We start from the raw sequence: 20,464 nt of genomic DNA, 5'->3' as shown, positions 1-20,464 counted from the left end.
CGGGAGGGGAAGAGAGAGACAGAGAGGAAGGAGAAGGGGAGGGGTGGAGAAGCAGATGGGTGCTTCTCCTGTGTGCCCTGGCCGGGAATCGAACCCGGGACTTCTGCACGCCAGACAGACGCTCTACCACTGAGCCAACCGGCCAGGGCAAAATGTTTTTTCTTTTTCATTTGTAATCTCAGCTAGATAAATTGTGCCCAGGATAGGAAAAGATGCAATAACAAATGGCACAAAATTTTTGCACAGGAGATAGAAGACCTTGTCAGTGGCAAAGAGAAAATGAATCTTGTTGTAGGTTCAGTACAAGCAACAGTAATAATTTAAAATTGCAACTTTAGAAGTGAAGTCCTCAGACCTGAACAAGCAAGTGCAAACAACTCTAAAATAGCCACAAAAGGAAGTGATTTATTTCTTGAAGATCTTTTGGAATTTTCCACTAACCAAAATTATGCAGTCTGGGAAAGAAAAAATGTGGTTTGATACAATACAAAAAGAGTTGGTAAACTATATATTTCTGTAATGCAGTACTTTGATAAATACATTTGGCTTTGCAGGCCATAGAATTTCTGTTACAATTACTCTGCTGTTGTAGCAATATATAACATAATGGATATGGCTGTTTCAATAAAACTTTATTTTCAAAAACAGCCTAGAAGCCAGATTTGGCTCTCTGTCTAGTTTATAGGTGGACGCCTAGGCATCCACCCAATATGAAAATCCCAAATTAACATTTCTTACTCTTTTTTAATTTTCATCTAAACATAACAGCATATTCTAAGTGTTGATGTTAACATTCATTCCATTCATAGATTTAAAAAATTGCAAGTTAGGATGCCAATCAAGAAGCAATATGGAAATATCTTAACAGTTTTATTGTATTTTGTCAGGTATTATTTAATATTTTTCATTAATATTTTAAACTCTTTTTTATAACATAATCTAGTTTTGTATACCTCTTTTATTGTTCTTATTTAAGTATTTAATGCATGAAAAAACAAACTACCTTTGGATGTATCATTATTTTACACTTAAAATGGTCCTTAGGGCAGAGAACTGGTTGTTAAATTATTTGAATCCCATCACTGATTTAACTTCAATATTCCCACCACTAAAATATTGCTATTTTTAACTTTTACTGACTTTCTTCATCAAATGAATCTTTCAGCAAAAATTAAGATAATATTAATTTTGAATAGGGGTGGGTGGGTGAGTGTCATCTCCATTTTAGATACAGTAGCTTTTGACAGACCAATGTTTCCAATGAAAAAAAATTTATGTTTGATTAAAAAAAACTGTTTGACAGCATCAGAGAGCTGTCTTAAGGGGCATACATTTCAGAGAGAAGGAAATAGTAGAGTAGCAAAGAGGAAAGTTGATATATTCTGTGAGCTGTTTTTCTGCTCAAGGCATTTCTTTCTTTATGGTGCAGGTGAGAGGCTAAGAATCTGGGAAGCAGGACACTACTAGGAGACAGAAATGCCAGAGGAGCTTTTGATAATCTCACTGGGCTGAAGAATATATTTTAAAGTTCAGGGCTTTTACAGTATATAAAATGTATGGAGAAAAAATACAAAAGAGAAAGTAGAAGCAATGAATTAAGCCAAGCACTCACCAGTGTTTCACTTGTGTATTTGTTGAACTCTTTAACTACACTCTGAAAGAGCCTAAAAGCCAAATAGAAGGGCCCTGTAAAGCAAATGTAATTTTCAGTAGTCTCACACTGAGGAGAGAAAAAAAGAAAAGAACAACACTAGAGTTGATAGATACTCTATTAAACATGCCAGTCTCAAAGTTTGGAATTCAAGAATACTACATCTTAAACGGGAGACAAACAAGAGGTAGATCAAACCTTATAAACATTATAATTTAGTCTCTACCCAGCTCAGTCCCTGAGTGAAATTAAGTAATGACTTCATTCAAGATCACTATGAGAATGCAGATGAATGCTCTCTAGAGGGAAATATCATCTCCTAGAACTACTGTAATTTTTATACAAAATATCCAGTATTTGATAAAAAATTAACAGACATATCAAGACAAAAGACTAAGACAAATAATGAACAATAGAAAGAGATTCATACATAATTCAAATATCAGAATTATGAAACAGGAATCTTAAATGAGGTTAATATGTACAAAAACATACACAAGATGCATAAATTCATAAGCAATTACAGTTGACACTTGGATAACAGAGGGGTTGGGACCTACAGTTGAAAATATGCATATAACTTTTGACTCCCCAAAATTTAACTACCAATAGCCTATTGTTGACCAGGAGTCTTACCTATACCAAAAATAGCAATTAACCCATATTTTATATTTTATATGTATTATACATTGTATTCTTACATTTAAATAAGCAATAGAATAAAAATGTTGTTAAGAAAATCATAAAGAAGAGTGAATATATTCACAGTATTTACTGAAAAAGAATCCCCATATATGTAGACCTGTGCAATGCAAACCTATGTTGTTCAAGGGCCAATTACATAAACTATACAAAGGAATCAAATATAAACCCAAAGACTACATTTAAGATATAAATAGATGGGTTTAATAACAAAAGGGACACATCAGAAAAAAAATGTTTGCAACCTAGAAGGAAGAGTAGTAGAAAACCACTAAATGTAAAAGATACAGAAAACATATATAAAAAAGAATGTGACATATCAGATGCAGTGACAAGTTCTAAGATACATATAATTTCAAACACAGAAAATGAGAAAGAATAAGAGTCAGAAGAAATATTTTAAAAGATAATAAACAAGAGCACTTCAGGATTAATGAAAGAATTAAAACTTAGATTTGAAAAAATCAAAACTCCAAACAGGATTAATGAAAAGAAAATCAAAACTAGGCACAACAAAACAAAACTCTTAAAAAATTAAATACAAGAAGAAAAAGTTGCCAGAGTAAAGACTACCTTCAAAGAAAGAAAGACTAAAACTGACAGCTGAGCTCTCAGCAGAAAAAATGGAAACAGAACATAAGTAAATGGCATCTTCAACATGTTTAGAGAGAGTAACTGCAGGCATAGAGATCTGTCTCTGTAAAAATACTATCTAAATGTGAAGTGAATAAAAATCTTGTAGGATATAAAACAAGCAAATAGTAAGATATTTGATATAACCCTGTACCTAACAATAATTGTATTTCTGTAATTATACTTAATAAATGAAGCACTCATATTAGTAGACAGATTTTAAGGCTGAGAAAGAAAAGACAATGAATATATGTTATTTACAACAAACAAAGCTTAGATATATGAAGACAGAAATACTAAAAGTAAAAGAATGTTAATCATCAGAGAAATGCAAATTAATAATACTACAATGAGATATCACCTCATACTTGTCAGAATGGCTATCATCAATAAATCAACAAACAAATGTTGGTGAGGATGTGGAGAAAAGGAAACCCTTGTGCGCTTTGGTGGGAATGAAGACTGGAGCAGCCACGGTAGAAAGCAGTATGGAGTTTCTTCAAAAAATGAAAAATAGAAATGCCTTATGAACCAGCAATTCCACTTCTATAAATATATCCAAAGGAGCCTGAAGCACTAATTTGAAAGAATATATGCACCCCATGTGCCCTGTAGTGTTATTTACAATAACCAAAATTTGAAAGCAGTTTATGTGCACTTCAGTAGATGAATGTATAAAAAAAATCTATGGTATTTTAAACAATAGAATATTACTCAGCCATTAAAAAAGGAAATTTTACCTTTTGAAACAGCATGATGGGCCTGGAGAGCATTATGCTAAGTGAAATATGGCAGTCAGAGAAAGACAAGTACCATATATTTTCACACATATGTAGAATCTAATGAATAAAATAAACTAACAAACAAAATAGAAAAAGACTCATAGATAGTGAACAGACTGATTGCTGTCAGAGGAAAGGGGGTTGTAAGGCTGGGTCAAAAAGATAAAGGGATTTAGGGGGAAAAAAAACAAACAAACTCATAGAGACAGACAACAGTATGGTGATTACCAGAGGAAAAGTAGGGGTAGAAGAGGTTGAAAAGGAAGAAGGAGGAATAAATGGTGATGGAAGGAGACTTGACAGTACAATGTACAGATGGTGAATAATATTATTGCACACGTGAAACCTAGATAATATTCTTATTGTCAGCCCAATTAATTTAATGAAAACTAAAATAATAAGGAAAATATGGAAAAAAATGTGCCATACAAACAGTTCTCAAAAGAAAGCCAATGAAACTATACTAATAATATCAGTCAAGGTGGACTTTGGAGCAAAAAGCATTACTAGAGAAACAGAGTACTTCATAACGATAAAAAAGGAGTCTTCTAAGGAAGATTTAAAAATGTCAAATTTATATGCACTAAAACATAAACATAAAGCAAAATGTTGACAGAGCCTAAAGGTGAGATAGATAATCAAATCATAATGTAAATCTTTAATTCTCCTTTTTTATTAGCTAAAAGACTAAGTAGACATAAAATCAATCAGGATATAGAATATATGGATATATGGATAGTATTAATTTTGCTAATATACATGTATAGACATATATGGGACACTTCACACAACTGCAGATTTCTTTCTGCGATCAAAATTTGACCATAGATTGGGCCACAAAGCAAGTCTAACCAAATTTTAGAAGATTAAAATAGTATATATTGTGTTCTCTAACCATAGTAGAAATCAGCTAGAAATAAATAAAAATATAACTAGGAAATAACCATATACCTTTAAAAATAAACCAATATATGTTAAAGTAATCTATGGGTCAAAGAAGAAATCATAACCAAACTAGAAAATATTTTTAACTGAATGTTAATGAGAACACAATTAAAATTTATGCTATGCAACAAAAGCATAGCTTAGTAGGGAGTTTATAGTCCTAAATGAATATATTCGATAAGAAGAAGAGCTAAAAAGAAATTATCTAAATAGCACTCTCCAAAATTAAGAAAAATTAACAGTAAATTATATATAAAGTAGAATGAAGTAATAAAGGTAAGAGTAAAAATAATGAAATAAAAAAAACAAATTTATAATCAAGAAAAATTAATAAAACCAGAATTTAACTCAAAAGACTTATCAAAATTAATAAATCTTTAGCAATACTAATCAAGAAAAAAAAGGAGGCAAAAGTTACCAATATCAGAAATTTAAAAGTCTACAGATGGTTTAAATATAGAAGATAGAATATTAATTTAAAGAATTCTTCTAATAAAAAAAATAGTGATCACTTCCCAATTCATTCTATGAAGCCAATATAATAAAACTTGATAAAGATATAATTTTAAAAAGAATAATTACAGACAAACTTTTTTCATTGAAACAAATTCAAAATACTAAACTATAGATTAGCAAATTTAATCTAATGGTATGTTAAAAGAATAAATTAGGTGCATTTATTCCATAAATGCATGGTTGAATTAATCATCAAAAAAGAACCAATGTATTTTACCACATAAATCAATATATAAGATAAACTTTATACATCTTAATAAATGCTAAAATAGTATATAGTAAAATTTAACAATCATTCATAATTTAAAATTTAACAAATTAAAAATAGAAACATTTAAAATCTGATTTTTAAAAATATAAGCCTGCTATAAACATCATATATAATTATAAAATATTAAAGGATTCACTGAGATTAGGAATGAGGCAAAGATGGCCGCAATGACTACTTTTATTCAAGATTTTACTACAAGAGATCTTCCCAGGACAAGTAAACTCATACCACTCAACCTCCACTTTCCACCTGGAACTCAGATGCTCTGGCAACCATTTTTAGACAAAAACCACACTGTGGCAATAATACAGTAGAAACATTGAAGGAGCCTATAAATCGTATTGTCATCCCACAGGCCTGATGGGGGTAATTGGTCTTGCTTTAAAAGAGGAAAAATTAATGCCTGTCTTGTTTAAGCCATTGTTACTTAAATTCACTGTGATTTGTGGCAAACATAATTCCAACTGATACAGCCATTTGAAAAATGCAATTCAAAATTTATAACCATTCTTTGAAAAAAAAACAACTTTCTAACCAAGGCTGGTGGGCACCATTTGCTTAATATACTGATTTTTTATAAAGTGAAAACGCCAAAGAAGAGACATAAGAAAAATTTCCCACGGGTTTCTTTTCCCATATATCATACATGTGGGGAAAACAGCTGTGTTAGGCTTGCTTGATTGTACTTTGTCTGATTAGTGCCTAAGCACGCGACAGCGCCAAGTGTGTATAGTCTATGTAAGGCTACGGGTGCTTGCACTCAGGGCAGATGGCAGATTGTGGATTGACTGTCTGCCACTGTGAGGGGCCATTTTGCTGTTTATTTGCCTGAGAAGTGGTTTTCCCTGCCTTTTTGCTTGTCCACTGTTGCAAGAGACTCTATTAAACAGAAATAGCTCAATGCTTTCTGGCTCCACAGTTTCTCTACTATCTGTCCGAATCCAATATGGACCTGCCTGGCCTCAGCCACCAGCATTACATACCACTAGGTTAAAATCTTCAATATTGGAATTGAAATTATTCCCTTTATATAATTAACATCTATCTTGGCTGACTTGTGGTGGTGCAGTAGCAAAGCGTCAACGTGGAATGCTGAGGCCACCGTTTTGAAATCCTGGGCCTGCCTGGTCAAGGCACGTGGGAGTTGATGCTTCTTGCTCTTCCCCCCCCCCCCCCACCGCTCTCTCTAAAAATGAATAAATAAAATTTTAAAAATATATTTAAATTATTACATCTATCTTTAAAAGTTTTCCCTCATGGAAGTGATTCTCTTCTTTTTCAGAGGCTCCAGGTAAAACCCTTTTCTAGCTATTAAAATTCTACAAGTGACTAGCTCTGCCATAGATTATGTAGAATATTTAAAATAGAGGTTAAAAGATCATAAAAATGAGACCATATGTCCAAACATACAGCACGTGCTTTGGCAGAGAGAATATAAGTGTTAAAACTTATCATATTCTGCTTGCCAGGGAATTTATATAAAACACAAAATAAATAGCTCTTATTTTAGTTGAGTAGCTTGACAGCAGTTCTTCTTAACCTCAGAGATTAAATTTGATCAATATCTCTACCCCTAACCCCTTATACCTCAGTGGCCAGAAGAAAATAAATCTTAAAATTTTCAAAACAAGAAACAAGATTTGTTTACAAGTACAGAATGCTAAAATCCTCAAAAATAAAATACATAAAATTCCTTTCTTTTGGCTTTAATGAACCATTTTTCAAAAACAATCCTTGGTCCCTGGTTATCATGATCCAAGGGATTCTATCAGTCTAAAAATATCCTTTCAAGTGCCTATTCTTAGGTTCATCATGAGCCATAGTTATTGCTTCTCATAAGCCTGAGAATACCCTGTGTGTGGTATGTCCTAATGTGGCACGTGAACTGAGCTAAAATGGAATCTAACTAACCAGTTCTTGGTAGAAGATGGGTTTTCAGGCTTTCTAAACCAAAGCATTATCAGTGGAGCTGTAAGTGAGAAAATGTAGATTTAGCAAGGATTTTCAGTAAGAGAAAGGAGTCAGGGATTTACTAGGTCAGAAATTCATTTTTCTGAGATGTAGACAGTCACTTTGGAGTCTTACTATTCAAATAGCAAAGGACCAGAGAAGAAACTACTTTTGAAAATTGGTGAGTATGCAGTCAAATAGATGTTTCAATAGGATAATAACATTCCTAAAGGAGTAATTCACTCTCAGTGATAACCTAAGAGGATAAAACAAGGGGAAACTGGCATAACATCAAGAGAATTATCCAGGAAGCCTTCAAGTTTCAACAACTTGTTTTGCTATGACTCTAATCTCAAATACGGCATCCAAATGGGAGATAAAAGATGTTCATGAATCAATGTTGATTCATTGCTCCCTAATTTAGACTTTCTTGGAAGATGTAAGACTATACTTTGAAAGGAGATCAGCCTCTTTACTGCAGATCTCGTCTTCTAAGAAAGTCAAGTATTCCAATCAAAACACCTAACAAAATAAAACTGACTTTGTTTTAAAAAATAATCTTATAGGAGGATATACCTACGTTAGCCAATTTCTTCTTTGCCACAATAATCAAAGAAAAGGGCATATCTTCAGAGAATCTTCTATTAATCTTGCTAGAAAAATAAGATGAAATATCTTAGTAATAAATAGCTTGGTAATTGGATCTTTTGAAATTGGTCTAGGGGCTTTGACTATTAATTATTTACTAAGCTCTTTTTTCCTGTATACCTTTTTTATTATTCATTTTTTAGAGAGGAGAGAGGGAGAGGGAGAGAGAGAGAGAGAGAGAGAGAGAGAGGAGCAGGAAGCATCAGCTCCCATATGTGCCTTGACCAAACAAGTGCAAGGTTTCAAACTGGCAACCTCAGCGTTCCAAGTCGACATTTTATGCACTGCACCACCACAGGTCAGGAGTCAAGATCCTGTATACCTTTTAAGGCCCAGTAACTTCTGATTCCTCAGAATGGTTATGTTGGGGACTTTGTCTAAAGAGTTCCACATCCACCCCTGGATCATCTGCTTTTGTTTTGTGGCACACAGTTGTCATAATTTATCATGTTGTATACTCTGGAGACAATTAACTTTGGAAAGTAATACATGCAAGGATTTAAAGTGTAAATTAAAATATCTGCCCCAATCTTTAGCTTATTCTCTATGAATAATTATTCAAATTAACAAATTATATCTAGTTTTTTTGGCAGTTTTCAATATTGCATAATATATATAAGTGTGCTCGTATATCTTGATTTGTCCACTATGGATACTATTCATTAATAGTTCTTTAAATATAAAGCACCTAGTACACTTACAGGATTTCTCTACTCCTCAAATTTTGTTTGTATTAATATTTAAACTTCATAAACTGGACTTGTATTACTAGATTTAGTAAGTTTAGACCAGGGGTCAGGAACCTTTTTGGCTGAGAGAGCCATGAACTCCACATATTTTAAAATATAATTCCGTGAGAGCCATACAATGACCGTGTACGTTACACATTATCCAATAAAAATTTGGTGTTGTCCCAGAGGACAGCTGTGATTGGCTCCAGCCACCCGCAACCATGAACATGAGTGGTAGAAAATGAATGGATTGTAATACATGAGAATGTTTTATATTTTTAATGTTATTATTATTATTATTTTTATTAAAGATTTTTCTGTGAGCCAGATTCATCTGGCTCGGGAGCCATAGGTTCCCGACCCCTGGTTTAGACCGTATTTACTGACTTCCACTTGGAAAGTTGAGGATTTCAGCATGCTTAAACTTTCTCCATCAGTCTTCCCTCTATACAAATGTGCCATTTATAATATTATTTTTAAATTGTCAAGGTTCATCTTGTTTATATTCTGTTCTCTAACAACAGATTTCATCTATGCTTTGTAAAATTTTGTCTAAAATTAAAAACTATGTCTGACCAGGCAGTGGTGCAGTGGATAGAGCATCAATCTGGATGAGGACTCAGGTTCAAAACCCAAAGGTTGCCTGCTTCAATCCAGGCTTTATCTGGCTTGAACACAGGCTCACCAGCTTGAGCACAGCATCACTGGCTTGAGTATGGTATCATAGATATGGTCGCATGGTCACTGGTTTGAGCCCAAGGTTGCTGACTTGAGCAAGGGATCACTGACTTGGCTAGAGAAAGAAATCAATAAACAACTAAAGTGTCACAACTGTGAGTTGATGCTTCTCTTCCCTCTCCCTTTCTGTCTGTCTCTGTCTGACTCTGTCTCTCTCTCTCTCTCTCTCGATAAAAAAGTTAAATTAAATTAAAAACTAACATCATTTAGAACATTATGATTATATAAATATTTCAGAATTATATAAGTACACTCAGGAGTATATATAATAAAGCTGCAATAATCATATAAAAAAAGCTAAAATAGTTGAAATCATGTGGCAGTGCCATGAAATCCAAGATACAGATCAAAGTAAAAGAAGACAATACCATGATATATACTTAAATATTTTCAATCCATTTTCAATATACATGTATGAGACTATAAAATAGCATAATTTCAAGTATGTGAGGAAAAGAGGGTGTAAAGCCAGGAGGCAGGGCCAGGGCCACCATCACAGCCGTCCGGCCCATGCAGGTTCGCATTGGATTCGGACAGTCGGTAAAGAAACAACGGAGCCACAAACTGGTGGGCCATATTCTTTAATCCTAGCTTGCACCCGGCGGGCAAGTAAAAAATACACACTGGGCTCCAAAACCCAATCACATTCAGTGCTCACAAAGCCACTGACTTATCCGAGTTTCCTAGAATCAAAGGTTTCTAGCTCACCAGCCTTATTCTCCTCAGTTCCCCATCTCCTTCCTTATCCCAGATACAAACTCTACACAAACTGGCATCTCACTCAGCACTCCTCCATCTTGGCTGCTTCTCCTGGCCTCCTCCACGTGGCCTTTCTCTGCTCTCCTCTGCTCTCTCTTCTAATGATAATCTCAGGAACCAAGAGCGCAAACTCCCGTTCTGCCCCCACTTTATACTGTAGCTTCACAACCTCTAATCCAATATACAAAGTAGGGAAGTCTCTAATACAAAGTCACTTCTCCGAGGCATGATTGGATTGTACCACCCCACATCAAAATGGGGCGGGAAAGGCTTAATACCAAAACCAAGCCCCAGGCTACAAGGATTCTCAACACACATTAATATCACCTGGGCAACGGCCTCTTCGTGGGCAGCGTCATATTTAACAAAGTGAGCATATACTCTATCTGCCCAACAGAGGGTTATTTTTTTTTTCTGTCCCTAATACTTTATTGATCACCTCTAGGCTTGTGCCCGGTTAAGGGGCTCCAAGGATGAGTCACCCATCATTCACTAGGAATATGAAAAGGCCTTGGCCTAGCCCTTCAAGGTCACACACACTGTAAAATATGAAGGGGCAGGTGTGGCCTTTTCTGGACCAGTATGGGGCACCAAGTGAGCCCAAGCTTGGCTACCATCTGCCAGTCTAGTTGTGTTTGGAAAAGTATTCCTTGCTGTCATCCACATTGGGCTGGATTGTGTCATTGCCTGGCTTCCAGCCAGCGGGACAAACTTCCCCATGCTCATCTGTGTACTGGAAGACCTGGAGCAGCCGCAGAGCCTCATCCACGGAGCGCCCTACTGGCAGATCATTGACAATGATCTGGCGAAGGATACCCTTTCCATCAATGATAAAGAGGCCCCTGTAGGCAATGCCCTCATCTTCCTTCAGCACGCCATAATCATAGGACAAGCTTCTGGTTACATCAGCCAGTAGGGGGATGTTTAGGGGGCCCAAGCCTCCTTCCTTCCGGAGGGTGTTAATCCAAGCCAGGTGAGTGAATTACGAATCTACAGAGACCCCCAGCACCTCGCAGCCCAGCTTGCGAAAGTCTTCAGCGTCGCTGAAAGCGACGATCTCCGTGGGGCACACAAAAGTGAAGTCCAATGGATAGAAAAATAAGACCACGTATTTCCCTCTGTAGTCTGAAAGCTTCACCTTCTTGAAGGCGCCCTCCACTACGGCGGTGGCCTGGAATTCTGGGGCGGGCTTTTCCATTCGAGCGTTGCCTGAGGTCATGACTGCGTGAGGAAGGGTGGGACACAGAGATGAGCAGACTTGTGGACTCACGTTCTCAGCGCCCAAAGAGGGTTATATTATACAAACCTTTTTGAAACCAGATAACCATTTTAAATTACAACCCTAATAATACATATAGTAAAACAAAATTCAGTTAGATTAAAAATAAACAAAATTATTCAAACATGTAAAAATATAAATTTCAGCTATTAGGCCCTGGCTGGTTGACTCAGTGGTAGGGCATCCCCCCTCCCCCTCCTCTCCCCCTCCCCCTCCCCTCCCCCTCTTCCTCCTCCTCCTCCTTCTTCTTCTTCTTCTTCTCCTTCTTCTTCTTCTTCTTCTTATCCTTATTCTTATTCTCCTCCTTCTCCTCCTCCTCCTCCTCCTCCTCCTCCTCCTCCTCCTCCTCCTTCTTCTTCTTCTTCTTCTTCTTCTTTCTTCTCTCCTCCTGCAGTCATGGCTGGATTGCAGTGAAGTTCCAGGTGCTGAGAATGGCTTCATAACCTCTGCCTCAAACACTAAAAAATGACTATGGTTGCCATGGAGCAAGGGCCCGGATGAGAAGAGCATCACCCCCAGTGGGCTTGCTGGGTGGATTCAAGTTGGGGAGCAGCGCTTGCGGAAGTCTGTCTCTGCCTCCCTTCTCTCGCTAAAATGAAAAAAAATGGCAAAGTGTTAAAAGAAGATTTGACAAAACTGGGCAGTGGCTACACAGATGCTCATTACAATTTTTATTCTGCTTTGAATATTTGTAATAGTTTAAAGAATAAACAGGATATTAAAATATGATAAAAATAGTGAGTATTAAGTCTTCTAATGCATTCTAACTATTTTATCTACATTACATCACTGTCTATCACTTAAAGTAGAAACTTTAATTATTTGAAAATTTTAAAATGAGGAAATTACAAAATAGAGATTAATTTGCTGAAGTGTAAACAGTCTCCTGATGGCTATCTGGTACCAAAACCTGCACCATAAAACATTCTGTCAAATGGCCACTCTATGAAATATTTAAGGAAATTTCTTCTATACATGACATAAAACTCAAAAACAGTGAGAAAAAAAGGTTGATAGATTTGACTTTGTAAAAATTTAAATTTCTGCATGCCAAAATAGCAAAAAAAATAAATCTAAAGGAAAAAGATTATCTTCTTTTTAAAAAATAAGTCAGCTTTTTTTTGGTAATATAGTACATGGCACAAAATGTTCCAATTTTAAGTGCAAGTCTTTGGGTTTTGTCAGCTGTAAACTTACAACCACTATCACCTTCAAGAACTATTTTCCTTACTCTAGAAAGTTTCCTTGTGCCCATTCTCAGCTAATCATTCCTCTACTCTGCCATCAGCCAGCTATCCTGGTCCCAAGTAACTACTAATCTCTTTGCATTTATACTTGTCCTTTAGAAGGTGAATGATTAAACTGTGGTTCATAAAGACAATGAAATATTATTCAGTGCTATATTATAAATCAGATTAATTTTTTAGATGTATGTTTAAATGGAAACATTATATATATATATATATATATATATATATATATATATATATATATATATCAGAGACAGAGAGAGTCAGAGAGAGGGATAGACAGGGACAGACAGACAGGAACGGAGAGAAATGAGAAGCATCAATTATTAATGTTTTATTGTGCATTGCGACATTTTAGTTCATTGATTGCTTTCTCATATGTGCCTTGACCACAGGCTTTAGCAGACAAAGTAACCCCTTGCTAGAGTCAGCGAGCTTGGGTCCAAGCTGGTGAGCTTGTGCTGCGCTCAAGCTGGCAACCTTGGGGTCTCGAACCTGGGTCTTCTGCATCCCAGTCTGATGCTCTATCCACTGTGCCATTGCTTGGTCAGGCTATATTTTTTAACTTACTGTTTTTGAGATCCTATTGTATCAGTAATTCATTTCTTTTTTTTTTCTTTTTATTGAATATATTGGGGTAATACTGGTTAACAAAATTATATAGGTTTAAGGTACACAATTCAACAACACATTTTCTATACACTGTATATATTTTCACCACCCCAAGTCAAATCCCCTTCCTTTATCATTTATCCCCCTATATCTTCCTCCACTTACCCCTACCACCTCCCCAGCAATCACCATAGTTCTTGTCCATGAGTTTTTTTCTCTTTTTTTTAGTAGTTCGTTTTTATTGCAGATAGTATTTTACTATTATATAATGATTTATTTATCTATTCACTTCATGAACATTTGGGTTGTTTGACTTTTTCAGTTATTATAAAGAAATGTATTAGATTCCTGTAAAATCTTCATGTTGACATATATTTTTATTTATTTTAGTTAAATATGTGGGGAATGTCTCTTCATTGGATAATAGATAGTAAATGCTTTAGACCAAGGATACTTGCTAAAATGATGAATCGGTCTAAATACCATATTCCAAGTTCCAGATAAATTATAGTCAATGTGAATTTTTATTCAAAATCAACACTCTACAGATTTAAGATGGTTATAAAAATTAACTGTACAATGAATACCTGGTTATTGCTCTTTCTTTTTCTCCTATCATTCATACCAGTTCCAATGGTATTCAGAATCTGAATTAGGTAACTATAGAAAAATAATAATTTTCATTATACCAAAGTGGTACTCAGTCACTTATTATGCCCACTGATTTCATCTTGTCCTTGTAAGACACTAAGAACTAGGAATCACAAACAGCCTTTATATTTACAGAAAAAAATCCTTAAGTAGATTAATTTCAGTTCTAAATGTTTCAAATGACATCAGGCTACACATTAATAATAAACTTAATAGGTTTGGTTACTGATATTGACCTAATATCTTATTAAACCTGCTGATACCTCATTGCAATTAAGAAGTACTCCCCAGGACGATGAGAAATCACTGGTTACCAAAGAAAGAGCTTGTGTTTCTATAGCTATATAATGTACCACAAAAGGCTTTAAGCTTTACAAGGCCTTAAATACATGGGATCAAGATATTCTCATAAAGGAGAGTTATGAAACAAGGAGGGTCCAAAAAACAGAAGAAACTAATTTTATGCAACTTCTTAGAAAGAATTTTTTTTTTTTTTTTTTTCATTTCTGAAGCTGGAAACGGGGAGAGACAGACAGACTCCAGCATGCGCCCGACCGGGATCCACCCGGCACGCCCACCAGGGGCGATGCTCTGCCCACCAGGGGGCGATGCTCTGCCCATCCTGGGCGTCGCCATATTGCGACCAGAGCCACTCTAGCGCCTGAGGCAGAGGCCAAGGAGCCATCCTCAGCGCCCGGGCCATCTTTGCTCCAATGGAGCCTTGGCTGCGGGAGGGGAAGAGAGAGACAGAGAGGAAAGCGCGGCGGAGGGGTGGAGAAGCAAATGGGCGCTTCTCCTGTGTGCCCTGGCCGGGAATCGAACCCGTGTCCTCCGCACGCTAGGCCGACGCTCTACCGCTGAGCCAACCGGCCAGGGCGTTAGAAAGAAATTTAAGTGTGTCTGTATGTCTCCTATTTGACTTCCCACCTTGGTGCCCTGCCTCTTCCTACTATATTTCCATGCTTTGAGAATTGGGAAAAATATTGTTGAAATTCTGCAAATGCCCTCCTTTTAGCCCAGTTTCTGATTCTAAGATTCTATTGTGTTTTCATAAAAATAGTTATGATCTCATTTCTAAAGAGTTTGTAAGTAGGGTAGTTTCCAAAAGATGAGAGGAATTATAAGATCAGATTAAAAACAACACACACAAATGTAGAAAATCAGAACTACAGATAAGTCAAGAGTAGAATGAGAAGATAAATAAAGTCTTGGGGAGGGGGGAATCTTGAAACAGCTAATATGCTGAAAGCAGAAGGTATGAAGGAATTATAGAATTAATTGCTCAGCTCCTGCTTTGGTTCTGCCTTCTCCATCAAGAAGAATTACCTTCCAAGTGAAAAGTGTAGGGCACACTTTAACTTTCTAAGCAACGCTCCTGCTGAAAATGACTTATGTTGGATAAGACATAGAAAACTTATTTTTATAAATGTATCACCGACCAGAAAAAGAAAGATCTACACAAAGGTCAAAAACTAAGAGTAAATAGAAATCCAGAGAGATGAGTAAATCCCACAGAAGCCCACTTCCTGGCTAAAAGGAGGGCATTTGCAGAACTTCAACAATATTTTTCCCAATTCTCAAGGCATGGCAATATAGTAGGAAAAGGCAGGGCACCAAGGTGGGAAGTCAAATAGGAGACATACAGACACACTTAAATTTAAATTCCCCAAAGTATGAAGCCCTTAGCAAAATTGTAAACAAACAATATGACCACTGGCACTCCACCCAATGGGAGACGGCAAGGAGAACTACCTACCTTGGCCTTGAGTAGAGGCAAAAACAACTTGAGTGAGAGCTTGTGGCAAAAATATAATCACATCTCCAAAAGAAAAGCAAGAGGGATTGAGTATAGCAGTTTTTTCTGAAAGAGGGAGGAAAGTGATAGAATTGGGAAAGAGTACCCAAAAGACTTCATAGTTGTTGCAAATGTTCTAATTAGTAAACTATGTGTGTGTACGTGGATGTTTTTATATCATTTTCTCTACAAATGCCACAGATTTTTTAATTTTCTTTTTCATCTACTCAGTATGTTATTTAAAAAAATTAATAATCTGAGCCAGACCTGTGATGTCACAGTGGATAAAGTGCCAACCTGGAATGCTGAGATCATGGGTTCAAAACACAGGGCTTATCTGGTCAAGGCACTTATGGGAGCTGATGCTTCCTGCTCCTCCCTCTTCTTTCTCTCTCTTTTACTCTCTATCTCCCTCCCTCTCTAAAATGAATAAATTTAAAAAATCTTTTTTAAAAATTCTTAAAAATGGAAAAATTTTAAGTTCTTTGATTTCTGCAACCCTTTAATTCTATCATCTCTGTTCTGTTCTGCTATCCACAAAATACACTTTAAAGACTTAGATATCCTAGATTGTGTCCCTAGGAAGAAAGAAGGACAGAGAGGGACCTAGAAACCTCATCACATAAGGAATTGCCTCTTTATAATCCTGAAAAATCTCAAATCTGGGAAAGATGCAATAGTTAAGTTTTCTCTTCTTTTGTTTCCTTGTTTTGTTTTACTCCATTTATCTGAAGGGATATTCTGTAGAAGAGAGATTTACTTATTTTTTTCTTTTACTGTAGAAACTACCTCAAGGCAGATTTTAGCTTTTCCCTGTTGACTCTGTTGAAAAGCTTATACACAAAAACTAGAAATAAACAAGCAAGAATGATGATTTTTCTGCCAGGTATATTGTAAAAGGATTTCTAGATGGAGTTGGACTAGATGACCTCTAAGGTTTCTTCAGATTCTTTGTTTGTTCTTTGATATTAGATAATATAAAATAACCTAAAATACTGGGCCAGGAGATACAGTTCCCAGGTTAGCCATGACTATCAACAGAGAGATATTGTTACTTTGCTGCTTTGCCTTAAGTGACAAAGAGAGAACTGTGGATCACAGCAAATAAAACACCATAGAATTCCCAACTATTTAGCATCTTCTATCACATCAATGGCCCAAGACACAGATTTAAAAATAAGGAAGGACCTTTAAGCTGTAAAGCATGGTGGTTCCCTACCCCGCTACACTTCCTCTACCCATAGACATTTTGGTCTGGAAGCTGGTGTCTACCATCCTACAATCGAAGCAAACAGCTGCTACAGTCACCATAAACATGGACTTCCTTAAGAGAAAACAGAGATGATTCTTTCTAATTGACAAATCAAAGCTGAAATAAAGGCCAGCCAGAGCATTACTCTTCCAGAGCAGATGCCAAACAAATCAGATCTCCTTCACCTCACTTGAGTAATCCATTGTTAATCCCTCTTCTATGTGTTCCCTTCACCGTGTCTTAGCAAACTACAATTAAAACCAAAAGGTAAAATATTACTTTGGCATTCAGTCTGGACAATATTGTTGGAACTGGCTTCTCGAGAAATGTGTGTTGTTCCAACGGCCTGCAGTCATTTTGATGTGAGCAGCTCATGATTAAGAGGTCAGTTCTTACCAACAGCAACAGCTGTTGTTGGTGTCATCCAGGCAGACTGCTCGCAGTCAGCAAACAAAGTACCCATTAAGAGGAAAATTCTAAGTGTGTCTTTCCTAGAGGATTACACTCATTTAATTTTTTTTCCCTCTGGCTTCTTTCCATGGGATTTGGGGTTGTTACAAAGATGTGCCATGGAAATTTTCTCCTCCCAGTAGATGCCATCATTAAGTTGGATAAGAATTTCAAGATTCAAGGAGAGATTGGATCATGGCACACAGTCGAGTCTTGTTACTTGACTCTGTAAGCAATCAGCCTTCTTTATTATTTAACCATCACGAGGAGCTTTTTCCTTTCGTGTAAGTGAAGATGAACCTTAGAATAAAACACTGCACCTCCAATAAGACTGAAAATGTCACACTTTTATCCTTTGCAAAATGTAACAGAAATAAACCTTAACAGAACCTCCAGAGCATAAACAGCAGGAACTGGAAAATTAAAATATTGTGGTTTTGTAACACATGGGCCTTAATGAAAGTGTGTACCGCATGCTTGATTACTTACTAGTTCTGTCCCCTGATTATGCTCTCTGACCTCTTCTGAAAGTAAATGCCTCCCTCTGCTCCTTCAGTTTTCCATATAACATAAATGCCAAGATAGCTCAAAAAATTAAAAACAATTAATGTGATGTGAGGGGAAAATAGAAAAGTTTCATTAAGCACCACATGTTTGGAAAAACTCCTTTCTCTCTATTTCTTTCTCTCTTTCTCTCACCTAAAGATAAAATAAAACTGTTAAACCTAGAAGTTTATGGTCTGTCTGTGAAGATTTATTGGCAATGTTTACTTTTACCTTGTCTGGTACCAATGACAGCAACAAAGCCATTGCAGTTGTGCATTTAGGAAATGAGTGACAACAGCAAACTAGCTTAGGATCAGATGAAATAAAGAATATTTGTAAAGTTATTATTTGAAAATATGACTAGGGAGAAAGACCAATTACTTAGTGAGTGCTTTTGTGACAATTTTATCCCATGCCCACCTCTCCTCGCCTTCAAGAGATAAAGAAAATGAATTCATGCTTCACAGGAGAACTAGAGAATTCTGTTCTCTATATTTCAAGCTTTGTGAAAAATTAAAATTTGGAAATCGTCTGAGTCATCTGATCTATATAAGGAAACTGAGGTGCACCAAAATTAAGTCATTTTCTTGAATCACAATGAATAGAATTAGTACTCAGAAGCAAATATTTTAATTAAATTAAATTTAGATTATTTAGCAAATGGACATGCCCTTAATTATCAAAACACACTTATTGGCCATTACTTATCATGGTATTGACTCATACAAGTTAAACTGAACTGCATATTCCTGACCAAATTTCTCATCTAGAACAGAAAACAATAAGGACTTTGGTTACCCATTTAAAGATGTTTTTTAAAAAATAAAAATAAAACAATAAAGTAGCTTTTACTTAAATTTGACTTAGTTCAGTACATATTCTGCAGATTTGAAAACTTATGCTACTACACTCAAGCCTTTCAGCATATATTTGGGTGGAAATGAATATATTGTTTTTAAAAAAGCTTTTCAGAATATTTTAATCAGGTAGGATAAACTTATACTTAATCATTTATATTATCCAGTTCCTCTTGCACTCTCTCTGCTGAAGTCATTGATAATATTTTTCACTATCTTGCAGAGGGTACAAATTAGGATGTTGATTTCTTATTTAAAATTTTTTGCTATTAAGAGCCCAAGGCTGATAGTGAAGAGGCTACAGTCTGATACTAATTGGCTATGTGACTTTATAGAAATTATTTAAAGGTTCTTTGCCTTGATTTCCTCATCTAAGAAATGAACCACAGTAATACTCACCTTCTTATCTATGAGAATCAAAGACATCATTAATATGAAACTGCTTTGCAGAATTAACAGCACATTTTTTTAGTGTAAAATGGTGATGGGAATGATGATGATGATGATGATTAGTGCAGCACAAATATGGGGATTCTGTGATCAGATATTCAGCAAGAGCTGTAAGATCTTTGAGTTATGCCACTTCTCTAGTGAGGTAAGAAAGAGTACCCTGCCTCTTTTCATGGCCTAAGTCATGTTTGACTTATAACTAGGGTTTATGTGTTGTTTCCTGGTTGTAAAGGACTAGAATCTTTCTTAACTGTTAGACTTCTATTATGACTGACACTGAGTTGCCATCCTCACCCTTATTCCTACACCCCCAAAAGAACACACGAACTCCTGTCATCAACACAAATCGTAGGTATGATAATCTAGAAGATTTCCAGGATATAGTCAAACATATTATACTATCCCATTTACATTTCTTTGTTGGACAATCACATGGAATTGACCAGGATGTTTGTTGACCTTCTTCTCTCCCTGACCTCCTCCACAAAAGTTGCTGAGGTAAGAGATGACTTAAAGACAGAATTTTTTTCCACAGGACTCTCAAATGTGCTTTGTTAAGAGGCTGAGCCTTGGACAGGTAGTTCAGTTGGTTAGAATATTACCAGTTATGTCATAGTTGCAAGTTCCATTCCCAGTCAGAGTACATACAAGAATCAACCAATGAATATATAAATATACAAGAATCAATGAATTAATGCATAAATAAGTAAAACAACAAATTGATGTTTCTCTCTCTCTACCATCCTGTCTTTCTCTCCTAAAAATCAATAAGTAAATAATAAGAATGAACCACCTGTTTACATTTGCTAAATTACAAACGAAATCATCAGCCTCTAACAGGCTGGTAATGTTAGCAGGAATGAAAGCTCTGACAGACAAGCGGGACTATCGTTAATATGAAACACCTCATGAACGAATAGAATTTCAGATCATGAAGGTCCCAGATTAAGGGAAAGAGAAAATTTATTAAGCCTTGACCCTGAAGAATATGTTTTT

At 35.9% G+C, this 20,464-nt stretch overlaps 1 pseudogene; it reads right to left on the bottom strand.

Moving 5' to 3' along the window:
* Positions 1–10,825: 10,825 nt before the first annotated feature.
* On the bottom strand, positions 10,826–11,597 carry LOC136392997 (peroxiredoxin-2 pseudogene; annotated as a pseudogene).
* Positions 11,598–20,464: the final 8,867 nt, after the last annotated feature.

Source organism: Saccopteryx leptura, chromosome 2, assembly GCF_036850995.1.
Source record: "Saccopteryx leptura isolate mSacLep1 chromosome 2, mSacLep1_pri_phased_curated, whole genome shotgun sequence".
NCBI classification, from domain to species: domain Eukaryota; kingdom Metazoa; phylum Chordata; class Mammalia; order Chiroptera; family Emballonuridae; genus Saccopteryx; species Saccopteryx leptura.
This window is presented reverse-complemented; position numbering and strand designations above follow the sequence as displayed.